The 13,807-nt window shown below is 42.4% G+C and overlaps 2 non-coding genes across 2 annotated transcripts; both read left to right on the top strand.

Moving 5' to 3' along the window:
- The first annotated feature begins 6,729 nt into the window (after positions 1–6,729).
- On the top strand, positions 6,730–6,811 carry TRNAS-AGA (transfer RNA serine (anticodon AGA)). Its single transcript has one exon. It is a non-coding gene; the product is annotated as a tRNA-Ser (tRNA).
- A 728-nt stretch (positions 6,812–7,539) lies between these two features.
- TRNAQ-CUG (transfer RNA glutamine (anticodon CUG)) lies at positions 7,540–7,611 on the top strand. Its single transcript has one exon. It is a non-coding gene; the product is annotated as a tRNA-Gln (tRNA).
- The last annotated feature ends 6,196 nt before the right edge of the window (positions 7,612–13,807 follow it).

Raw genomic sequence — 13,807 nt, 5'->3', positions numbered from 1 at the left:
ATTTCTGTCTGGCCTAAAAAAGGGGGGCCTAAAGGGGGGGGTACTGTAGCACCGGCGTCCCTGCCCTCTGCCAGGCAGGGACGCTGTTCCCCTCACCTCCCTGCTCCGTGCCCGGCGTCCTCCTCCCGCTCTGCTGGCAGCGCGCGCTCCTTCCCGGCCACTGTGCTTAGGGCGCGCGCGCGCGCTCTCCCTCCCTCTTAAAGGGGCCGCGCGCGCCATCCTAAGGAGTCCCCGGCCAATGGCCGGAGGACTTCACCATATATAAGGCACCTCCTCCAAAATGGAGGTGCCCGAGCAATGTTGTTGCACTGTTCACTACTCTGCTTCAGCCCTCAGGTCCCGTTGCCAGTTACCTGCCAGTTACCTGCCAGTTACCTGCCAGATTCCTGCCTGATTATCTGCTACCTGCCTGCTAGTCTGAGGTCCGACGGTCTGTCTTACTACTCCTGTCAGTCTGTCTAAGGACCAGCCTGCCCGCTCACCTGGGAGCGCACATCAGCCACCTGCCTGCTTGCCTGAGGTCCGACGGTCTGCCTTCCAACTCCTGTCAGTCTGTCTATGGACCAGCTTGCCCGCTCACCTGGGAGCACACACCAGCTACCTGCCTGCTAGTCTACCTGGAGGCTCCGCCGTCACGTGCTGTGACCACCTGCCTGTCCAGTGGCTCCTGCTCGCTCACCTGGGAGCGCTCATCTGCTGCCTGTCTGCTAGCCTACCTGGAGGCTCTGCCGTCACGTGCTGTGACCACCCGCCTGTCCAGAGACTTCTGTCCGCTCACCTGGGAGCGCTCATCTGCCGCCTGTCTGTTGGTCTTCCTGGAGGCTCCGCCGTCACATGCTGTGACCACCCGTTCATCCAGAGACTCTCGCCTGCTCACCTGGGAGCTCACGTCTATCATCAGCCGCTACAGGTCGTACCAACCCTTTACCTAGAGACTGCCCCGGTCACTTGCCGTGACCATCTGCCTGTTCATCCAGAGACTGCCCCAGTCACTTGCTGTGACCATCTGCCCGTTCATTCAGAGACTGCCCCGGTCACTTGCCGTGACCTTCAGCCCGTTCATCCAGAGACTGCCCCGGTCACTTGCCGTGACCTCCAGCCCGTTCACTCAGAGACTGTTCCGGTCACCCGCTGTGACCTCCTGCCCGTCTTCCCTGGTTGCCACCCGCTCCCTTACAAGGACTGCCCCCTTGTATAGTAGCTCAGAGGTTCCGCCTCCCAGACCCGTTACAGAAAGTTTCAAAAGATGGTGAGGGAGTACCAGCGTCCTCCGTGATTCCTCTGTGCCTTTTAATTATTGGGTATCCAAGCTGGACACTTGGAATGACCTCACTCTGTATGCCTTGGAGGTCCTGGCCTGCCCTGCCGCTAGCGTGTTATCGGAGCGTGTTTTTAGTGCCGCTGGGGGAATTATAACTGATAAGCGCACTCACCTGTCAACTGTCAATGCTGACAAGCTGACCCTTATCAAAATGAACAAGGGCTGGATTGGGCCAGACTTCTCATCACCACCAAATGACAGCAGAGTAACATAAAGTCAAATCCACTGTGTTATTTCGGGAGGTGTATTCCCATTCATCGCTTCACACCCACACATGGGTATACGCTTCCTCATTTCGGCTGTTTTTTGCTCTTCTCCTTATCCTCAGCTTCCATGACCACTATACCACCAGGGTGACCGTGGTCCATGTTGCCAGCATTGCAAGTTCCTCTGTCCTAATTTTTGGCAGCTTGTGCTTGGAAGGCATAGGCAAAGACTATGGGAGACCCACTCCCCAATAATGGGAATAATGTTTTTAATATGCTGTACTGCATGGCTCTTGTAAGGGACATTGCAAGTTCCCCCATCCTAATTTTTGGCAGCTTTTGCTTGGAAGGCATAGGCAAAGACTATGGGAGACCCACTCCCCAATAATGGGAATAATGTTTTTAATATGCTGTACTGCATGGCTCTTGTAAGGGGCATTAAAATCGTCTTGTTAAGCTACTGTGACCTCCATGTCTCTTCCAAGGGTCGTTAATATTGTCTTCTAATTCCACTGCGACCTCCACCACTCTTCCAAGGGGCATTAAAAGCGTCTTGTTAAGCTACTGTGACCTCCATGTCTCTTCCACAGGGCGTTGATATTGTCTTTTTATTCCACTGTAACCTCCACCACTCTTCCAAGGGGCATTGATATTGTCTTTTTATTCCACTGCTACCTCCACCACTCTTCCAAGGGGCATTAAAACCGTCTTGTTAAGCTACTGCGACCTCCACATCTCTTCCAAGGGGCATTAAAACTGTCTTGTTAAACCACTCTGAACTCCACGTCTCTTCTAAGGGGCATTAAAACCGTCTTGTTAAACCACTCTGAACTCCACAGCTCTTCCAAGGGGCATTGACATGTTGTTTTTAATTACCTCTAACCTCCACGACTCTTGCAACGGGCATTGCATTTCCTCCTAATTTTTGTCAGCTTTTGCTTTTCAATGCATAGGCAAACACTAAGGGAGACTCACTCCCCAATAATGGGTAGAAGGTTTTTAATACACTGTAATCCACATCTGTTTCAAGGGGCATTGCAGTGCCTAATAATTTTTGGAAAGCCTTCCATTCCCTGCTTAGGCCAACAGTGTACAGGAGATCCAGTTGCTATAAATGGAAAAAACGGTTTAGTTAAGGCCCTCTGACCTCCATGTCACTTCCAAGGGGCATTGGAGTGCCTCGAAATTTTTGGTAGGCATTGCATTCACTGTATGCCTTATAACTGTGTAGCTGAACCGCTCCTTTTGGTACAGAAACATATTCTACAAGACATGTGTGGTTGGCTGGCCTGATATTGATGTGAATGGTCCCTGTTCCTCCTGCTCTTTCTCCTTTGCCACCACCTCATCCATCATTCATCACCTGAAGCTTTGTTTTAACGGGAGTCATAGAACTGGGATAGTAGCAGGAAAACATCCAGCAATCCTCGAAGGAGGTAGAATATGCGCCAAAATGCTGACCACCTCAGGCCTAGCTGCTACTACATACATGCGCTTGCATTCCAAGGAACAGAAAGCCAAGGAGGTGGATGGCCTCATGATCATGAATAATTTACTCATTGTGTAGGAGGCCGATCACTGCTGCTGTCTACCTTCTGAACTTTGTTTTGAAGCCTGTTTGACCCAGGACCCGCAATCCTCTATGTCTGGAGGACGTGTTGCATCCCAGTGTCCAACTGTGTCCCGGCTTCCACAATATTAACCAAGTGTGAAGGCGTCAGTGAGATGGACCATTCCTGGCCACATTCACTTGTCCACGTGTTTGTGGTTAGGCTGTCCTTCCCACTAAATGCACTGGGGAGGGCACAGGTAATGTTTTGGTATGCACGCTTGTGTATAAGGCGCACCGGGACAAATAGGGGCAGCTGGGGACCGTTTATGGACACCCGGCCACCCCCACGTGGCTGGGGACTGTGTGTGGGCACCCGGCCGCGGGGCGGCTGGGGACTGAGTATGGACACCCGGCCACCCCCTGGCGGCTGGGGACCAAGCGTGGACACCCGGCCGCCGGGCGGCTGGGGACTGAGTATGAATACCAGACTACCAACGCAGCCATGACGTGGTGGCCAGATTCCACCTCCACATGCCTAAAAGGCCCAATTTCAAGTGCAAGCAAGCTAGCAGTATGGTATTGCAGCCTGGGGGTGGGTGGGTGGCAGGCTGCATACTTGCGCTTGTATTGAAAGTTATGGGGGAGGTGCAATTGAACACTGCCCTGGGACAAGGACTTGCACAGGGATAGTTGCAAGTCTGCATCTTCTGATGCGGCAAGGATCACTTCTGATGGGCACACTTTTAGGCAGTGACCTGGGTGTCGCAGATGCTTCCAGGGGTCTTCCCCATGCTGTTCCCATGTATTTTTAGCACTGTATGCATGTGTCACACAGCACATGGCCAGATAAGGTTGTAAAATGTTAAAATGACATTTCCCGGTGAATGCATTTGTCACGGTTGAAAGCAATACAAACGTGCAAAAACTCATAAAAAATGCTACTTGTGAACATAGCCCAAGGTGTGGAGGAGTATTTTTGTTTTTGGTTATTTATTTTACCTTATACACAAGTCTTTACCCTGGAAAGGATGTTCCTTAACCCCTTTCCGTCCTGGTCAGTAATAGTACGCACCAGGTCGGGAAGGCCGGTTCAGCGGGGGCTCCGGCGGTGAGCCCACACTGAAGCGAGCACGTCAGCTGATTATTCGAATCGCAATCCACCCGCGGCTGTTAACATGTTAAATCTCTGACAGTTGCATTTAACTCGTGCTTCCGGGAGTCCTAAGCCCCGCCCATCAGTGACCCCGTCACGTGATCGCGGGTCACCAATGGGTGGGCATGACAACTCAGGGTCTGCAGCAGATGCCTGTGGTTGTCATGTCTCAATTGCTATGAGCGCCACCTAGTGGTCAGCACTCATAGCAAGTGAGCATTTCTCCTGCATACAAGCGATCTGCTCATCGCTTGTATGCAGTAGAAGCAATCAGACAACTGCTGCTTCTAGTCTCCTCTGGAGACTATAGAAGCAAGCAGAAAGTGTAAAAAAAAAGTTTTTTAAAAAATAAAAAAAATAAAAAATATATAAAAGTTTAAGTCACCCCCCTTTCGCCCCATTCAAAATAAAATATATATATATATAAAAAAAAAACACATACACATATTTAGTATCACCGCGTTCAGAATCGCCCGATCTATCAAAATAAAAGAAGAATTAATACAATCAGTAAACGGCGTAACGAGAAAAAAATTTTAAACGCCAGAATTAAGTTTTTTTGGTCGCTACAACTTTGCAATAAAATGCAATAACGGGCGATCAAAACATCGGATCTACCCCAAAATGGTATCAATAAAAACGTCAGCCCGGCACGCAAAAAATAAGCCCTCACCTGGCCCCAGATCCCGAAAAATGGAGAAGCTAAGGGTCTCAGAAAATGGCGTCATTTTTTTTGGTTTTTTTAGCAAGCTTTGGATTTTTTTTTCACCCCTTAAATAAAAAAGAACCTATACATCTTTGGTGTCTATGAACTCGTAACGACCTGGAAAATAATGATGGCAGGTCAGTTTTAGCAATCTGTGAACGTGGTAAAAAAAGGACCCAAAAAACAACTGTGGAATTGCATTTTTTTTGCAGTTTCACTGCACTTGGAATTTTTTTCCCATTTTCTAGCACAAAATATGGTAAAACCAGTGATGGTGTTTAAAATTACAACTCGTCCCGCAAAAAATAAGCCCTCACATGGCCATATTGAACGAAAATTAAAAAAGTTCTGGCTCTGGGAAGAAGGGGAGCAAAAAAGGAAAACACAAAAACAGAAAGACCCATGGTCGTTAAGGGGTTAACATATTTCACAGGAAAGCACTTTCACTTTCATTTTTGAACGTTTTATTATGAGCCTGTAAAAGTGGCTTAAAACCTCTGACCACGTTGTTGACAGCAGTGACCTGGGGGTCAGAAATGCTTCCAGGGGCGATTCCCATGCTCTCCCCATGTCATTTGAGCACTGTCACTATCGTTTTGGGCACTATTTAGGCTTTCTACAGACTGCCGGGGGAGCCGTCGCAAAAATGTTCGGGTCTCCCATAGATTAACATTGGGCTCGCTGGTCAGGTCGAGCACCCAAGTATCACAGTGAGCTCGGCCCGAGCTTCGAGCACCCGAGCATTTTAGTGCTCGCTCAACACTAATTAGAACTCAGATCACTGGATTCAGAGTGAATTTCTCACATTTCCACAATGTACACATGCTATTTTACCATTTTCAAAAGAAAATCCAGCCAGCTTCTTTGGTCAAATCTCAGTGGAACCTGCGAAATTCTTTGTTCACAGCGGTTTTATCTTTTCTGCTCACACTCAATTTGCCAATGCACATGGTTTAACATAAAAAGAGAAAGTTAAAATCCACATGGCAAAAAAGATCTATCTATCAAGAAAGTTTAACTCAAATGTTAAACTTGACTTCATGAAGCAAAACTCATATAATCTATCTCACACCAAGCAATCGTACTCTATGACTTGTGCCAATGTTCGCATGTCACTTTTTCCAGGTGGTTGAAACTGACCAGGATTTCAAGCCAAAACGGCCTCAAGAAACGACAGCGATTCTTTTCCTGAATCACCCTTTTAAGTGTTTTCCAGCATTTTTGTAAACATAGTTTGGTGACGTTTTTCTAAGTATTGTTTTGGGCATCAATTGAGTTTGTTTAAGGTTCTTTTTTGCTCGCAAAATGCTGTGAACGTCACTGAGGAACCTTCCAGGGGTCTTTCTAACCTACTCATTGACTTGTATAGCAAGTATAAAGCAAGCAAAATATACCTGAAAAATGATATGCTCACTTCTATTAACCGCTTGGCGTTTTGGGAAATGTAATGAGGTTAAAAGATGCTCAATACCTGATCATATGAACAGCAAGTCTTTTTGCATGGAAATGAATCAGTTCAAACTTTTGAGCATTTTCAAAGCCTTTTTCAGGAGGTGTTTGGAACAAAGTCACTCGAAATCCGCCTTATGAATTTTAATAAACCTTGAACTGTAAAAGGTTCCAATTGATGATACGTTTAAATCAGATTTTTACATTTCAGTGAGGCCTGGAATTTTGTTTCCAATTGAAATCTTCCATTTTCTGAAATGTCTTCCAGAAGGATAATGACTGATATTGATCATGGTGCTCTAAGAAAAGGTGTGAAACTCATAAGGATAAAACAACATCTGAGTAGTTGTGGCCGAGTGGTTAAGGCGATGGACTAGAAATCCATTGGGGTCTCCCTGCGTAGGTTCCAGTCCTGCCAACTACATTTAACTTCATGCAACATTTTGACGAATTATCTGAGTAGATCAATTTCCACATTCCCAAGTCTATCCCCCACAGAAATGGTCTGTAATCTTTGGATTGTATTTGTAGAACCAGCTTAACAGCATCTGTAGATCTTCTTTAGAGTAGTCAGCCTGGTGTGATGTCACTTGTGCATCACACCACCAATCAAACAAAGCTCAGAGGGTGCCATCAGGTATGTGGTGCAAATCCTCCTTTTTTTCAGTGAACACATATCACTGCCGTGACCGATGGACTGGGATATGAACTTTGATTTGCACCAACTCTATTTGAATTATCTTTCCGATGGAACCTTTTAGCACACCATGAAAAATCTTTAGGGACTTCTGGATGAGCAGAAGTTTTGCAATTTCTTTTTTTCTCACCCTTTTTCCAGCTAATAGATCCAGCACGCTAATTATTAGCCAGATTTCATCAACATTTTAAAACTGTCCTTGTTGTGATATCATGGAACTTTAAGCACACTTGTGGAATGAAAAGGGAGGAGATATTAATTTACCAATGTGTATTAGATATACATTTGCGGAACAGCTTTAGAACCAGTTTTCATCATAATGCATGAATTCCCAGGTTCCACTGAGATTAGAACTCAGATCACTGGATTCAGAGTGAATTTCTCACATTTCCACTATTTACACATGCTCTTTTACTGTTTTCAAAAGAAAATCCAACCAGCTTTGCTGGTTATGTGGTTCCATGGTGTAATTGTTAGCACTCTGGACTCTGAATCCAGGGATCTGAGTTCTAATCTCAGTGGAACCTGAGAAATTCTTTGTGCACAGCGGTTTTATCTTTTCTGCTCAAACTCAATTTGCCAATGCACATGGTTTAACATAAAAAGAGAAAGTTAAAATCCACATGGCAAAAAAGATCTATCTATCAAGAAAGTTTAACTCAAAAGTTAAACTTGACTTCATGAAGCAAAACTCATATCATCTATGTCACATCAAGCAATCGTATTCTATGACTTGTGCCAATGTTCGCATGACACTTTTTTCAGGTGGTTGAAACTGACCAGGATTTCAAGCCGAAACGGCCTCAAGAATTGAGAGCGATTCTTTTCCTGAATCACCCTTTTTAGTGTTTTCCAGCATTTTTGTAAACATAGTTTGGTGATGCTTTTCTAAGTATTGTTTTTGGCATCAATTTAGTTTGTTTAAGTTTCTTTTTGCTCGCAGAATGCTGTGAACGTCACTCAGGAACCTTCCAGGGGTCTTTCTAACCTACTCATTGACTTGTATAGCAAGTATAAAGCAAGCAAAATATACATGAAAAATGATATGCTCACTTCTGTTAACCGCTTGGCGTTTTGGTAAACTTAATGAGGTTAAAAGACGCTCAATACCTGATCATATGAACTGCAAGTCTTTTTGCATGGAAATGAATCTGTTCAAACTATTGAGCATTTTCAAAGCCTTTTTCAGGAGGTGTTTGGAACAAAATCACTCTAAATCCGCCTTATGAATTTTAATAAACCTTGAACTGTAAAAGGTTCCAATTGATGATACTTTTAAATCAGATTTTTACATTTCAGTGAGGCCTGGAATTTTGTTTCCAATTGAAATCTTCCATTTTCTGAAATGTCTTCCAGAAGGATAATCACTGATATTGATCATGGTGCTCTAAGAATAGGTGTGAAACTCATAAGCATGAAACAGCATCTGAGTAGTTGTGGCCGAGTGGTTAAGGCGATGGACTAGAAATTCATTGGGGTCTCCCTGTGTAGGTTCGAATCCTGCAAACTATGTTTAACTTCATGTAATATTTTGACAAATTACCTGTGTAGATTAATTTCCACATTCCCAAGTCTATCCCCCACAGAAATGGTCTGTTATCTTTGGGTTGTATTTGTAGAACCAGCTTAACAGCATCTGTAGATCTTCTTTTGATTAGTCAGTCTGGTGCGATGTCACTTGTGCATCACACCACCAATCAAACAAAGCTCAGAGGGTGCCATCAGGTATGTGGTGCAAATCCTCCTTTTTTCCAGTGAACACAGATCACTGCCGTGAATGATGGACTGGGATATGAACTTTGATTTGCACCAACTCTACTTGAATTATGTTTCCGATGGAACCTTTAAGCACACCATGAAAAATCTTTAGTGACTTCTGGATGAGCAGAAGTTTTGCAATTTCTTTTTTTCTCACCCTTTTTCCAGCTAATAGATCCAGCACGTTAATTATTAGCCAGATTTCATCAACATTTTAAAACTGTCCTTGTGATATCATGGAACTTTAAGCACACTTGTGGAATAAAAAGGGAGGAGATATTAATTTACCAATGTGTATTAGATATACATTTGCGGAACAGCTTTAGAACCAGTTTTCATCATAATTAGAGATGAGCGTTGTTCGATTCGAACTGTTCGCCAATCTCAAATTCGAGCTGTTTTGGGCGGTGTTCGGGCCATTCGGCAAACATGAACGATTTGAGAAAAATTCGGCTGTTCGAGGTTATGTTCGATAACTGTTCGTGCACCAAAATCATAACTGGATTTTTTCTCAGTAATGATGAAAATTAATGTTAATACGTAGTTTGAGTGTACAGCGGGGCGGGGGGAGGGGAAGGGGATGGATCTCTGCAGGAATAATGAAGATTTTCATTTTTCTTTCTCTTTCCCGCATTTACAGTGGGGAGGTGCAATCTGTCAGCCTATCAGCAGCGCACACACGGAGCGAAGTGCTTTTTTTCACACAAGCAAGGGCATGTGTCATTGGCAGTGTATGTCACATGTCCTTGCACTATAAAATCCAGACATTTTCCCCGTCGCCACCATTTTCTCACTGCTGCAGCTGCGTGTTAGACGGCACCGCTGTTGCTGTGTGCGCTATACCTTGCTAATTTCAAGCCAATTTTCGCACAAATCTACAGATAACTTGGAAGTAGGGAATAGTTGTGATTGCAGTCCTTTTAAGGACTAGGTTACAGCATTTCCTACGACTTTTATCAGGCTGGTCTGTCCTCTTAAATAGATAGGTTGTGGGAGTAAAGACTAATTGTAATTGCAGTCCTTTTCAGGACTAAGTTGCATCAGTTCCAATCAGTTTTTGCCACGCAGGTCTGTGCCAGTGCTGTGCAAGTTTTTTTCACAGCATTTGACTGAATCTAGCAAAGCTAATCCTTTTTGGCCTGTGTTAGTCAGTGGAGTAGTCTATCTGTGTTGCAAGATACACCACCTGTGTATAGAATACCAATTTTTTTACTACACCTAGTGAAGTAAAACCTTTTGGGCATAGCATCATTCTATTAGTCCATCTATACTGACCTCCATAAGGTTGCAAATTGAATATAATTTTTTTCTGCATCTAGCGCTGAAAAAATATTTGTCCTTCTAGCAGTTTGTGGGACTTGTTCTACTAGTCCATCTATACTGACCTCCATCAGGTTGCAAATTAAAAATAATTTTTATCTGCATCTAGCTCTGAAAAAATATTTGGCCTTCTAGCAGTGTGTGGGACTTGTTCTATTAGTCCATCTATACTGACCTCCATCAGGTTGCAAACTGAATATAATTTTTTTCTGCATCTACCTCTGAACAAATATTTGGGCTTCTAGCAGTGTGTGGGACTTGTTCTATTAGTCCATCTATACTGACCTACATCAGGTTGCAAATTAAAAATATTTTTTTGTCTGCATCTAGCTCTGAAAAAATATTTGGCCTTCTAGCTGTGTGTGGGACTCGGTCTATTAGTCCATCTATACTGACCTCCATCAGGTTGCAAATTGAATATAATTTTTTTCTGCATCTGGTTCTGAAAAAATATTTGTCCTTCTAGCGGTGTGTGGGACTTGTTCTACTAGTCCATCTATACTGACCTCCATCAGGTTGCAAATTAAAAATATTTTTTTGTCTGCATCTAGCTCTGAAAAAAAAATTTTGTCCTTCTAGCAGTGTGTGGGACTTGTTCTTTTAGTCCATCTATACTGACCTCCATCAGGTTGCAAACTGAATATAATTTTTTTCTGCATCTACCTCTGAAAAAATATTTGGGCTTTTAGCAGTGTGTGGGACTTGATCTATTAGTCCATCTATACTGACCTCCATCAGGTTGCAAATTGAATATAATTTTTTTCTGCATCTTGCTCTGAAAAAATATTTGGGCTTCTAGCAGTGTGTGGAACTTGGTCTATTAGTCCATCTATACTGACCTCCATCAGGTTGCAAATTGAATATAATATTTTTCTGCATCTAGCTCTGAAAAAATATTTGGCCTTCTAGCAGTGTGTGGGACTTGTTCTATTAGTCCATCTATTCTGACCTCCATCAGGTTGCAAACTGAATATAATTTTTTTCTGCATCTACATCTGAAAAAATATTTGGGCTTCTAGCAGTGTGTGAGACTTGTTTTATTAGTCCATCTATACTGACCTCCATCAGGTTGCAAATTAAAAATATTTTTTTGTCTGCATCTAGCTCTGAAAAAATATTTGGCCTTCTAGCAGTGTGTGGGACTTGTTCTATTAGTCCATCTATACTGACCTCCATCAGGTTGCAAATTGAATAAAAAAAATTTCTGCATCTAGCTCTGAAAAAATATTTGTCCTTCTAGCAGTGTGTGGGACTTGTTCTACTAGTCCATCTATACTGACCTCCATCAGGTTGCAAATTCAAAATAATTTTTTGTCTGCATCTAGCTCTGAAAAAATATTTGGCCTTCTAGCAGTGTGTGGGAGTTGTTCTATTAGTCCATCTATACTGACCTTCATCAGGTTGCAAATTAAAAATAATTTTTAACTGCATCTAGCTCTGAAAAAATATTTGTCCTTCAAGCAGTGTGTGGGACTTGTTCTACTAGTCCATCTATACTGACCTCCATCAGGTTGCAAACTGAATATAATTTTTTTCTGCATCTACCTCTGAAAAAATATTTGGGCTTCTAGCAGTGTGTGGGACTTGTTTTATTAGTCCATCTATACTGACCTCCATCAGGTTGCAAATTGAATATAATATTTTTCTGCATCTAGCTCTGAAAAAATATTTGGCCTTCTAGCAGTGTGTGGGACTTGTTCTATTAGTCCATCTATTCTGACCTCCATCAGGTTGCAAACTGAATATAATTTTTTTCTGCATCTACATCTGAAAAAATATTTGGGCTTCTAGCAGTGTGTGAGACTTGTTTTATTAGTCCATCTATACTGACCTCCATCAGGTTGCAAATTAAAAATATTTTTTTGTCTGCATCTAGCTCTGAAAAAATATTTGGCCTTCTAGCAGTGTGTGGGACTTGTTCTATTAGTCCATCTATACTGACCTCCATCAGGTTGCAAACTGAATATAATTTTTTTCTGCATCTACCTCTGAACAAATATTTGGGCTTCTAGCAGTGTGTGGGACTTGTTCTATTAGTCCATCTATACTGACCTACATCAGGTTGCAAATTAAAAATATTTTTTTGTCTGCATCTAGCTCTGAAAAAATATTTGGCCTTCTAGCAGTTTGTGGGACTCGGTCTATTAGTCCATCTATACTGACCTCCATCAGGTTGCAAATTGAATATAATTTTTTTCTGCATCTAGTTCTGAAAAAATATTTGTCCTTCCAGCAGTGTGTGGGACTTGTTCTACTAGTCCATCTATACTGACCTCCATCAGGTTGCAAATTAAAATTAATTTTTTGTCTGCATCTAGCTCTGAAAAAAATTAATAGTCCTTCTAGCAGTGTGTGGGACTTGTTCTATTAGTCCATCTATACTGACCTCCATCAGGTTGCAAACTGAATATAATTTTTTTCTGCATCTACCTCTGAAAAAATATTTGGGCTTCTAGCAGTGTGTGGGACTTGATCTATTAGTCCATCTATACTGACCTCCATCAGGTTGCAAATTAAAAATATTTTTTTGTCTGCATCTAGCTCTGAAAAAATATTTGGCCTTCTAGCAGTTTTGGGACTTGTTCTATTAGTCCATCTATACTGACCTCCATCAGGTTGCAAATTGAATAAAAAAAATTTCTGCATCTAGCTCTGAAAAAATATTTGTCCTTCTAGCAGTGTGTGGGACTTGTTCTACTAGTCCATCTATACTGACCTCCATCAGGTTGCAAATTCAAAATAATTTTTTGTCTGCATCTAGCTCTGAAAAAATATTTGGCCTTCTAGCAGTGTGTGGGACTTGTTCTATTAGTCCATCTATACTGACCTTCATCAGGTTGCAAATTAAAAATAATTTTTAACTGCATCTAGCTCTGAAAAAATATTTGTCCTTCTAGCAGTGTGTGGGAATTGTTCTACTAGTCCATCTATACTGACCTCCATCAGGTTGCAAATTCAAAATAATTTTTTGTCTGCATCTACCTCTGAAAAAATATTTGGGCTTCTAGCAGTGTGTGGGACTTGTTCTATTAGTCCATCTATACTGACCTCCATCAGGTTGCAAATTAAAAATAATTTTTTGTCTGCATCTAGCTCTGAAAAAATATTTGGCCTTCTAGCAGTGTGTGGGACTTGTTCTATTAGTCCATCTATACTGACCTCCATCAGGTTGCAAATTGAATATAATTTTTTTCTGCATCTAGCTCTGAAAAAATATTTGTCCTTCTATCAGTTTGTGGGACTTCTTCTACTAGTCCATCTATACTGACCTCCATCAGGTTGCAAACTGAATATAATTTTTTTCTGCATCTACCTCTGAAAAAATATTTGGGCTTCTAGCAGTGTGTGGGACTTGTTTTATTAGTCCATCTATACTGACCTCCATCAGGTTGCAAATTAAAAATCATTTTTATCGGCATCTCGCTCTGAAAAAATATTTGGCCTTCTAGCAGTGTGTGGGACTTGTTCTATTAGTTCATCTATACTGACGTCCATCAGGTTGCAAACTGAATATAATTTTTTTCTGCATCTACCTCTGAAAAAATATTTGGGCTCCTATCAGTGTGTGGGACTTGTTCTATTAGTCCATCTATACTAACCTCCATCAGGTTGCAAATTAAAAATATTTTTTTGACTGCATCTAGC

The sequence above is a fragment of the Phyllobates terribilis genome, unplaced genomic scaffold (assembly GCF_046119375.1).
Source record: "Phyllobates terribilis strain yellow unplaced genomic scaffold, ASM4611937v1 Scaffold_13__5_contigs__length_258822181, whole genome shotgun sequence".
In the NCBI taxonomy this organism is placed as follows: Eukaryota; Metazoa; Chordata; class Amphibia; order Anura; family Dendrobatidae; genus Phyllobates; species Phyllobates terribilis.
Note: the sequence above shows the minus strand (reverse complement) of the source record. Positions and strands in the feature narration are given on the sequence as shown.